The sequence below is a fragment of the Etheostoma cragini genome, chromosome 11, assembly GCF_013103735.1.
Source record: "Etheostoma cragini isolate CJK2018 chromosome 11, CSU_Ecrag_1.0, whole genome shotgun sequence".
Taxonomy (NCBI): Eukaryota; Metazoa; Chordata; class Actinopteri; order Perciformes; family Percidae; genus Etheostoma; species Etheostoma cragini.
Window position 1 is genome coordinate 6,625,154 of NC_048417.1, and position 11,923 is coordinate 6,637,076.

The window sequence follows — 11,923 nt, forward strand, 5'->3', positions numbered from 1 at the left end:
TCTCTGGTCTGAATCATAGATGAAGGCCTACTTTGTGTATTTGGTTCTACGTGGAAGTGTGTTATAGTTGACTGTTATCTTGCTAGGTTACAGATTTAAAACAAATCCAACTCTAGATCTGCTGCAACTTTAACTACGTGTTACGGGCTCTCTAGTTCCATATTAGCACTTAAAACGCCATTGTGTCGGTTTTTACTTTACCATCCATGTGTTAACAACATTTGTAACTTATGTTGACTCTCCAACCTTATCAACTATTCTTTCCATTCAGTTTACTTTTCTTTGCTGGAATTTTATGTATCAATCTTGCACAATGTCCTTGTCCAATTGACTGAATAAATAAGTTATTGTTAAATGATGTTGTTAATAAATATTCTATATTAAACCTGAAAATGTAGTGTGGTACATTGCGAACAAAGGTTAGATATTGTATTGCATAAAAGTGTAGTCTAAAAATGGCATAGCAACATGTGCTTTAGAAAAAGAAAAATGTAAAAATCGAAAATCAAATTGAACCGTAACCTTAGAATCAAAAAATGTGATCAAATCAAGGATATGGAGAATCGTGACACCCCTAGCAACATAACATCATGACTTTGCGTAAACATACACAACGCCTTCCTCAAGCCAAGTGGCGTGTTATCTATATGCACACGCACACTCACACACGCACACACGCACAAACCTTGTCTTACCCATCAGTAGCAAAACAGCTTGCCTGCGTCTGGAATAGCACCAGTGACCCCTGGGGTAAAACTCTGCAGGTCGTGCCCCCCCCCCCTGAGCTCTGCCCTCTGTGATTTATATATCTGCTCTGAATTTACAGCTTGTGAAATACTCTCCGTTAACAGCAGGACAACAGAGAAGGGAGAACCAGGGTGGTGAGAAAAGGAGGAACAATAGGCCTGCCCAACGAGACACAGACGAGTGCACTTGTGTGTGAATACGTATTCTTACTGTATATGTACTGAGAAGATATATTTGAGGTTGTACATCTGTACAGTTTTGTACAAATATATACTGGGAAATATATCAGCATATCGGATTTCCAAATAACCAAATATTCGTATAGGTATCGGCCATAAAAAGCCTTTATCGGTCGTGCTCTAGTGTAGATCCATGTGAGTGACATATGTCTGCGTGTCTGTGTGTGTGTGTGCGTGTGCGTGTGTTCGCCAGTCAGCAGAGCACCTGGCACAGAGGGGAGCTTATAAATTCCCACGATAAGGAGAGGGGAAGTGTCACATAGCTGGGTGTCATTTCTTTAAGATGTGAGGAAATGCAGCCCAGCTTGATCTCCTTTTGAAATACAGAAACCCTGGAAATAGTTATACGTTCCCATGCTGCATATACTTTTATTGATGTAGCGGAAAAGTTGGAACTGGTAGCAAAGGCAAATCCTATTCAATCTTTACTTCCTTCTTTTACTACTAATATGTTTACAATTTGTCCACTTAAAATGTTGTTAGTCAAAGCTTAAAGTATAAAATATCCAAAAACACCTGTGGTATTAAGAACAACGTGATTATGAAACCTATGGGCTTCATCTGAGTCATCCCATAAGTCAATTAAAGTTTTCCATCTTTTCTTTTTTTTTCTCTTTTCTTTTTTTTTTAGGCGTGGGGGTCACTTGGGGACATCGTACATTGGAGACTATCATCTCATTAAAGTGTTGCAGCAATGTGTTGGCAAACAATTGGCAAATCACACACTAAGCAGACACAGAGCAACGTCAGCATTTATTAGGGATCCAAGCCTGAGGGTGCTGGGAACCGTGTTTTCAAGGCAATGCAGTTCCCAGTACCAGAGTAGGGAACCCTATTGTTATCTTAAGGAATATTATTTTTCTGGAGGTAATTATGGTTCTGCCGCCTAAACGGTACAAGTTAGTAGTTAGTAGTATATCCACCAGCAGGGGTTGCTATAAAAACATGAATGGGTTTTGCCCCATAACTCCCACAACATACATTCGGGAATTCAGCAATTCGACATGCCCCTCTGAGGCTCTGTACCAAATTGGGTGAAGATTGGCCCTTAGGAGGTGCTAGGATCAAGGTAGACATGTGTGTTTTGGCCTATAATTCAATACATGTGAATGGGACATTAGCAATTACTATTTACTACAGATCTTGCAGCGCGCTGTCGCACTTTGGCGCGCTCCACAGGTCGTCAGGTGCGACTCGCGTCCGGGTGGCTTGGACCCAGTCATAAATGCTTACAGTTATAGTTTGGACTGTCTTAGGGGACTTAGGGATGTAAATCCCACGTTTTATCACAAATGTATTTATTCCTAGGACAACAATACAGTATTGGCACTAATACTGCCGCACTAGGATTTAGATTTGATTCATTTCAGGGGCCTGCGACCAATAGAAGAGGATATTATGAGCCCATTTAATAGAGTTACATTTATATCAACTCACAAAAAGCAACTCTTATTTGGCAATTTCATTACTTAACTCTTCAAGATTTTACAATTAAAAACAAACTACTTTTTGATAAAAACTATATATATACTGAATGAGTTTGAAATTAAAGGCAAATCTTTAAAGCTAAATGTCTTGAATTTTTTTCACCGTGCATTAATGATATTGATTGTTGAAACTGAATCGATACATTGACCCAGATTGATGAATCAACCTGATGATTTGACATTAGGTGGATACCAACTATAGTCTCAGATCCCAGCCTTGACTTTTTTTCACAGTTCTTTCTCAGATGCTGCTTCCTAAAATAACCCCCCACCCTCCCCTTAGTGATCTGCCTGGGTAACTCCTGTAAAACCGCCTCCCTACATAACTGCACTGCCACACAGCCCTCCTGGTATTGATGACACTCTCCTATTAAAAGAGATGTTCCACACATAATCTCCTCATTAATTAGTTGTCAGGCAAGCTATTTTGTCATTTAATTCCCTAGTCAACTGAGACATTGCTCTAAGCGTAGTCTTAAATCAGTCTGTTCATCAGAGGAGGTTTTTAAGTAGGGCTGTGCAATTTATCGATATGGATATATGCGTCTAGATGTGTCTTAAATTTTGGATATTGTAATATCGTGATACGACACGTTTTGATGACAAGGGATGTCTTTTCCTGGTTATAAAGGCTGCATTCCAGTGAAGTGATGTATTTTTCTAAACATACCAGACTGTTCTAGCTGTTCTATAATTTGACGTAATCCACTTTATTCTATGTCAACATTACTGATTATTATTTTAACAATCTAATCGTGTAAATATTTAGTGAAAGCACAAATTGTCAACTGTACATCATCACAGCAATATTGCTATTGAGGTATTTGGTAAAAATATTGTGATATTTGATTTTCTCCATCTGGTACAACTCCATTTCTAAGTAAATCTCTGTTAATTAGACGATCTGGAGTTGTGGGTGGGGTTGGGTGGATAAAAGAAATTAGGGATCAATAAAAACAAAACCTTACTCATCCAACTACAAGTCATCACAGTAGGGTATAACAGACTGACCATGCACAGTAATGGGGTGCACATTTGCATGAACACGGAGCGCAGTATCCCAGAGATATTGCCCATTATGGATGAGCCTTCACTTTGATATTCATACAGTATCTAATGCTCTAATGTTGCATGGTGAAGAGTTACGTGTGGAAGTCGGGGTGGTGAATGAATATGTAGCATGTCTGCCTTTCATGCAGGAGACCAGTTTCAAACCAGTGACAGATCTCTAATTAATATTTGTCTTTCATGTTAAAGACTCTTTTCCTAACTCTTACCATTTGTTTTAGTTCCCATTATCTAATCACAAACTTTAGTACTCATAAACATAAGAAAGGATTTGAAGAAAATATGTGACACTGAGAGCACCTGAATAACTCACTTGGTAGAGCGTGGGCCCCTTGTACAGAGGCTCAGTCCTTGCCGCAGCAGCTGCTGGTTTAATTGTGGCCCTTTGCTGCCTGTCATTCCCCCACTCTTTCCCCTTTTATGTCAAGCAGTCTCATCAAATGGAGGCCTAAAATGCCCCCAAAAATAATCTTTAAAAAGTAAAAATGCAGTCATCCTTTTTTAATCAAAAATGAAAAGAAATGAAAAAGAAAACACATATAACAAGTTATGCATAGGTTATTGGCCAAGTTAATTTCTAACACTGGTGTTGTGACGTGGTACACATTGGCGTGGGTGGGAAATCAATCTTTTGTGGTGAAAGTAAGAGGTAAACAAACAACCAGTTTTGCCGAATGTCATCGTCTACCCGCTGAGCGTTTGTCGGTGGGGGTTAAAGGGGTAGGAGGGAAAACAGGAGTGGAAATGTCATAAATCAGAAGGATTTTAGAATCTGATGACAAACCTAATTCCTGTCTGAAAAGAGCCGAGCCACCCCCCCCTGACTGTCATCGAAGCTGGCCTATAAACATCGCAGCTGTCAACCAAGCCTGCCCGGACTGCGAAGGACATGCCATCGTGCCTCTCACATGCTCTTTCCATGGGCCAATTCTGGACTGAAGTGGCCGGCGAATTCCACTTTGCATTTTGTCACATTCGGACCCAGTGGGGGCTAGACCAGGACCCCAACTGTAAACCACCATCACCGCCTCTACCCACTATCCCCTCTCATGTCTGACCATCTGTTGAAGGGCATTTACTCCTGCAAAACCACTTCATCCGTCTATCACTTCAAAAACAGGTTGTGAAGCCTTCCAAAAGGGAAATGTGGATAAGGGGGAGAGCAGGGTAAGAAGCAGAGGGTGGTGAGTGGGTGAGAGAGGGGAGTTGGGGGTTGGCGCACCGTGCTAAATGTTGTCACTGCGAAAGGTGAGTAGAGGAGCTTTAGAGGCCATTTTCCACTCAACAAATAGTCCGCAGTCTCTTCCCCCCCCACACACACACACGTAACTAGATAGCTCTCAGTGTGCCTTCTCTGTAACCTATACAACTAAAGCTGGCAACTCACTCACTAGAGATAAAAAAACAAATATATAGAAATATAGAATTACACTGGGGCATCGACATCCAGGCATCTGACATGCACGCTTCACTGTTCCAAAACTGTTGCATTAACTTTGACCTAAAGCCAGATGGTCCGCTTCCTGCTCTATACCACAGGGTCATCTCGAGTGTAATGGCACCTGCCAAGTCTTTGCAGAGTCCAGCTGACCTATAATAAAAATGTTACCTTAATTCTTTTCTTCTGATTTCTAGCCTCAAAATGCTATTGGTTTTAGCTAAGACCTAATGTGATTTTCTGAGCACAGACACCATAAAGCTCATACTTCAATGGGTACATTTATAATGTATTGAGTATATAAAATCATTTCAGACTTAACACCCAATTCAGAATTTCTATGCGGCATATTACCAGCTGTTGGCTGTTTTTGGTACCTCGCATTCGTATAAACCAGTTTGCAGCTGTTTACAGGGAACAAGTGCTCTGAGGAAGCAGAGAGCACAGACTAAACCCAGGCCAGCTCTCCAGAGATAGGTGCGTTGTTTAGGGACAGGCAGAGAGAGATCTCTCTCTATATAGATCAAAAAGTAGCATCTCTATACGTTACTAGGGGTGGGTATGGTTCTACATTTTTGATAACGGTACCGATCACAATACCGCGACCGGTTCCTGAACGGTACTTTTTGATACCAATTTCATAAAATCCATTTTATTAATAAAAAATAAAAAAATTACACTTTACGCCACAAATATTTGCATTTATTTTTCAGCTCCTACTAGGTGAGCCCCGAGTTTTTACTGCGTGTCTTTACGACGTGTTACACTAGACAGCCAATCACGAGCATTATTAGATCTTGGTAGAAGCATGCTGTATGTTTATTGGCTCCCTGACTCTGATGAGACTAACTCCTTGGATACGGAAATTTGGTATTAAATGACAAGGCATTTTTCGATACACAATACTAAGGAGGCATTTGAAAAGTATTGAATCAATTCGGAAACTACCTCGGGACCAAAACTACCAACAAGTACTCCTAATTAAAACAATGCCCTCTAGAACAAAGCCTATTCTGATGAGGTCAAGGTTTAGACACGTCTTGGTTAGGTTGAGGACTAAAATGTCTTATTTGCAAAAGTAAGGGAAGCTACGTCATCATGTATACAATAAACAATTGGTTAAGGTTGGGGGATGATCGCAGTCATGATTCATACAGCTTCTTTTATGCCTGTGGTAGGTAGACATGGATGGTCCAAACACAATAATGCACTCCAAGCTGTCCTGATTTACATTTATTTGTTTTTATAGAGACCACTTAGTGCATTATTGCTATGAATTGCTTTGCTATGAACACTTTGATTCTCAGAGTGTTTTTCTAGCACAAGTTGTTTAAATTCCTGAGCAACCGTTGCCCTGGGTTTCCCCCCCCTCGGTTGGCTAAGACATAAACGGCTGCAACACATCATAAATAAGAAGAAGAAGAATGTCACAGCGCCTACTTTCTGTGTAATTAAATCATCATGTCGTACTGTATATGACGCTGGAGAAACGCCAGCGTGCGTGTTCACAATATGTAAGATGACACACTAACACGCTGTCTTTGTCTGTCTACTATACGTTGCACACACACACACTTCAAAGCGTTGAATGAGCATTCATAAACCAGTTTCCGTATCTCTTAATAAGGACAGTTGAAGGTTCATGTTCAGCTGTTGGAGTTATTGACCCCCATCGGCAATCTTGGGAAGAGCCTCTGCAGTTTGTTGCAGTTGGTTTTTGGGGGGTGTGGGAAAACATTTATTCAAGAGTGACAAAGTTGAATATAATAGTTAAATATTGTTACTTTTAAAATAGTAGGTACAAGCTGACCAGTTAGATAAACTTGGCACACCAATAGCTAACAAAACCAAGTTCGCTGGCCATAAATTATTAATTTTTTTAACAAATCAATGCGTTGAGCGTGCTAGCAGTTTCTTTAACTTAAGTGAGAATGCAGCCGGTCCGTTGGTAGCTAACAGCAAAGTTACTTAGTTCACTGACCTTTTTGCCATTTTAGTTGACCTATATTTAAAAGATAAATGTCTCATCTACTCTATACTTGCGTGTGAGTCACTTTGGACCTTTTGATGAAGCAACATGTGCTGCACAGCTCAAAATAAAGTTTCTGCCCATAGGTGGCGATTGTTAACAGTTTCCAGGTAAGATGGCGGACAGTTATCTATTAGTTATGACGTCGTATTATATCTAGTGTTCTATATCTATGACCGCCGTGCTCTCTCTCGGCAGAGACACACATGCATCTGCGGCGTGCAGGTCACTGTGGTGCTGTCTCACGTTGACCACTCTCTTGCGAAGGCTTGTGTGCCGAAACACATCTGAGTTGTAAAATGACTTGTAAAGTGTAAGATGACTTAGCAATAGCAGTTAGCAGGCTTTTTGATTTTTCCAGTGAGAGTGTCTTGCCTTTGGAGTTTTGCTACATAGGGTTGTGCCATCCAAAGAGCACCTTAAACAAACAATTTGCGTCCTGGAAGCGTTCCTCTACAGATATTTTTTTTAAACCTTACTTAACTTTTAATGATATAAACAAAGACTAATGTTCTCCTTCGTCCTATAATGGTCTTAAATTGCAGAGCAGAGAAGAGCATTTGTCTTCACAAAAAATCATCGGTTGAGTTTGCTTTAGAACGTAATCAGTGTGAAATAATACAATAAGCTTTTTCCTTTCTGTCCAAATTCAAAGTGCCGAGTGGTCGTTTTCCATCTTGTAATTGAATAAATAGGTTGAATAAAAAAAGGACTATTAATCCAGTCTTATATCTTCATTGAAGTTTTTTTTTTTTTATAAATTGTGATAAAATCTTGTCTCGATCTCGTGAACCCAATCTTGTGTCTCCTCTCGTAAGCAGGGTGTCTTGTCACACACCATTACTCATCAGTCAGGAGGGTGTTTATTTCTTCATAGACTCAGTAGCTATGTTTCCAGCCACACGTTTTTATCCAAATTAAGATATATCAAATGAAAAATTCCTTATGGAAACAGTAAAATTTGATGGAGTTTCATGAATATTCATTGGATTTTCTCTTGATCGATCCATTGTTTTTACAATGTACGCTGATGGAAACATTATTTGCAAAATAAATCATGAATTGCGATTAAGTTTTAGGTCGTTTTATGGTTGCAACCGCCCATAAAATGAAGAAGTTATAGTTCATTTCCACCCAGAATTTCAGCTGTTTGCACACATGGCGGGTGTCAACAAAGACAAATGTAAGTGAACGAACAAGACAACGAGAGACTTTCTGAATTTAAATTATCAGGAACTCACGAAGGAAATGGGCTACAAAGGTTACGACAAGCCGTGGGACGTCCTCCTGAGTAAATGGAAGGCACTCAAACAGCGAGACAGACTTGTCTTTTATTTTCCCTCCGGCACTGCTGCGAGACAAGTTTTATCAGTGCGAAAATGAATGGAAACACCTTAAAGCCCATGTTGCAAGTTAAACACCACTGTTGATTATTGGGTAGAAAAAGCACTCAAGATATGTATATAATTTTTAAAAATGTCTCCAAATTGTTTAAAAAGTTTTTGGTCATTTTTGGTATTCACGGGTTTATGGAGTCAATTCAGCGATGACGTCACAGGAGGGAGTTAAGTCTCAGCCTGGCACTAGAGCTATGGGGACTGACTGGGATGAGGAAGAGGATGAAAGGCCAGCAGCTGAATAATTACCAACCTGACAGACGTGAGAGGGCAAATGAGGAATTGTCAAGATTGTGGGGAAGTCTCATCATTTATCTCCTTTATTTATCTCCTTTATTTAGCAACGCAGCAGTGCATACAGTGACTTTACATTTTTCCTGTCAGTGAATAGCAGCGAGGGAACGTCAACGTTTTCTCTCGATCTAGTGACAGGGATCATGTTGTTAGTTCAGATAAGTACTGGTACATTTATCTAGATATACGAATAGAAAGCATCCCCGAGTGTTAATTCTAAGTGTTTACCTCTAACCTCCGGTGAAAACGTGTCGCTGTTTGGTCGGTGCTTGTGTGTGTGGCGGCGAAGCTGCGGTGGAGAGCGGGTGCTGTAGGCAAGTGAGGGGGTGGAGAGCGGGTGCTGTAGGCGAGTGAGCCTCCGGTCGGGAAGCTCGTACCGCGCACACTCGGTCTACTCTTCATTTATCTTTAGATCATAAATGTAAATTATGTCCAGGATCTCAGGGGAAAGAAACGATATGCGTGTCTCCATTTCAAACATCACTGCAGGTTGATTGTGGGCGACAACGCCGTCGTGGTTAGCTTACCGAAACTTCACTGCCGTAGTTGCTGATTACACAACGTTAATCCGCTAGCATCTGTACAGGCTAACTATAGCCAGTTAGCTTTGTGTGTAACGTAACAAAAACCCACCCATCTCGTAGGAGCGATGCTTACTATTCCATCCAATACAGTTATGGTACAAAATGCGCACTAATGCCACATGTATGATGTTGACAACATGGACGCATATATAGGCAACACCAAAGGCAGTCATAATATTTACCTAGCAGGCTAGGCTAACGCTGTTGTGCTAACATCCGGCAGCGTAGCGTTCGCTAGCTATAAACGTGTGAAAAGCCAAACAACATCCCCGTCTAAGCTGTGTTTCACTTTCAGATCTTTGAGTTCTTGGTTACGTCCGTCTTTGAAAAAATCTGCCCGCCTAACACGGTCAAATTATACCCACCTTCCTACCTAGCTAGCTAACCTACAGCTAGCTAGCTCGCTAGCTATACCGGTATGCTAGCTATAGCTATCTCTCTCTCTCTCTCTCTCTCCAAATATATCAATCAATACTGTCTATATGTCTAGCTATTTATATAGGCTATCTATGTATATGTATGTATTATATATATATAATCTGTTAATGAACACTCTTTCTTACACTGTTGTCTTCTATCTCTCGTAACTCTCAATGGGCTCTCTAAGCTGGCTGGCCTATCGTCTCCCTTCCGTGACGTCATGCAATGCATTGTGGGAGAAAAGCAAACCACTAAAATATGACCTACTTTTTCGTGTTATTTTTAATATTTTATGTTTTGAGATACTTTTCAATATCATATACAGTGGATAACTGTTTGAATGTTTATTACCAACAATCAATAAGTGCAAATTTGTTGGAAAATTAAACCTGCAACATGGGCTTTAAAATGTCTCAAATTAATTTTACATGCCAATTTGGTCACAAAACAGCATGTGACGTCATTATGCACAAGTTTTTATTTGCTTTAAAGCTGTTGGATGGATACAAACTTTCACCTGCTTTATACGCATGAGTTTTTTTTTTAACCAAACTTCAGATAATTCGATTGACAAGTGGATGGAAACTTAGCTAGCGAAAACAAAATGCTATCCAGTGACAGCAGCTTATCACACACCCAACACGTTTTAATGTAATGCAGGGGTTGATGTGTCTAAGCCATCTGTTCTTTGACCTTAAAGCAGCCCAACAAAACACTTTCAAAATTTCATTTTGCCAAAGTAGGAACTCATCGGTCAACACTCTTTGCATATCCGTAGCCCAAGCACTGATTATATCAATCACTGCTGCTGCAACTAATTGAGATAACAACAGCGCGGGTGTGAAAGAATGAAGTAGCGAGCTGCTAGAGAGGCAGAGCTGAGGGCATGTCCTTCTCTCTGGCTTGCTCCACCACATGCACCATTGTCATTTTTCGGGGAAGGTGATCACAGTAATAGTCTTGTAATTGGATTTAAGTGGATTAAGTACCAGGCAGGGAAGAGCAGCACTGGCCAGAGATGTGCGGTCCAAACACAACCTGTTGCCCGGGCCGTGACTGAGCATGAGGTCTCAATTTGGAATACATTGCTGCTTGCAGCAGAGAGAGAGAGAGAGAGAGAGAGAGAGAGATATATATATATATATATATATATATATATATATATATATATATAGCTCCAGTCTTTGCTTCTGATTGGCTGAGTTACATTTGTAGACTTTGTAAAATACCCAATAACCACACATTTTCTACCACAAATCTGTTAATTTACTCATTCCAGTACTGAGGTGTCACATAGCAACCGTTTTGTTTAGCTACTGTTTAGGAACTGTATTGTGTACCAGAAGAATAACAAAGTAAATAATTTGATGCCGTACAGTGATTTTAATACAGCTACACAGCTTTTTTTGACCGCTAAATCACCAGAAACATGCTCAATCTTGTCAGATGTTTTACATGCAAGTTATTAGAACAAAAAACCTACTAAAAGCAGCTACAATGTTGGACTTGGGAATTTAAATATTGCCTGAAATATATACTTGCTTTATAGGATTACAGCAGGGGTATCCCTACTTTGCCCTTTATGTTATGTCCAGCAGTTTTTCCCCTTCCTAGACGCATAATGATGTTTTTCTGGCAGCATATAATTTCAGTGAAAACTATTGACAGTGAGCTGAGTAACCAGGATGTTTGTTACACTTTATTAACAACAAATGTTGGATTGATCTCCACAATAGAAATTCCATCAACCATCATTAACCAACAAGAATTATATATCAAACCTATGTATGTAATGCCAAAACTAGAACTCTATATAAGATATTTTTTAAATACTAACACTATCTGCATGGCTATATGCCACTAATGCTAAAGCAAATTATGTCATTTTAATTTAAGTGAACTCATTTGAATACAGCTTAAATTAGCTTGCCGGTTTCTTAATTAAATATAATAAATAAATATTAATACCAGCTGCAATATCTACAATGCAAACACAAGTGTCTAGATGTCTGACCTACTTGCAGAATTTCTGTAGTAGAAAAAAAGGGTGGGATAGAAGTGTTAGAGCTGCACGACATTTATACTGAGACTTCATAATGATGTACAGTTTTTTTTTTTTTTTATCTGGTTTACGCAATTATGCTTCATTTGAAAGTAATTGCAATAAACTACACACCCAACTATGTTGTTATGCAATATGCAGTCTAAACGCTACAGAAC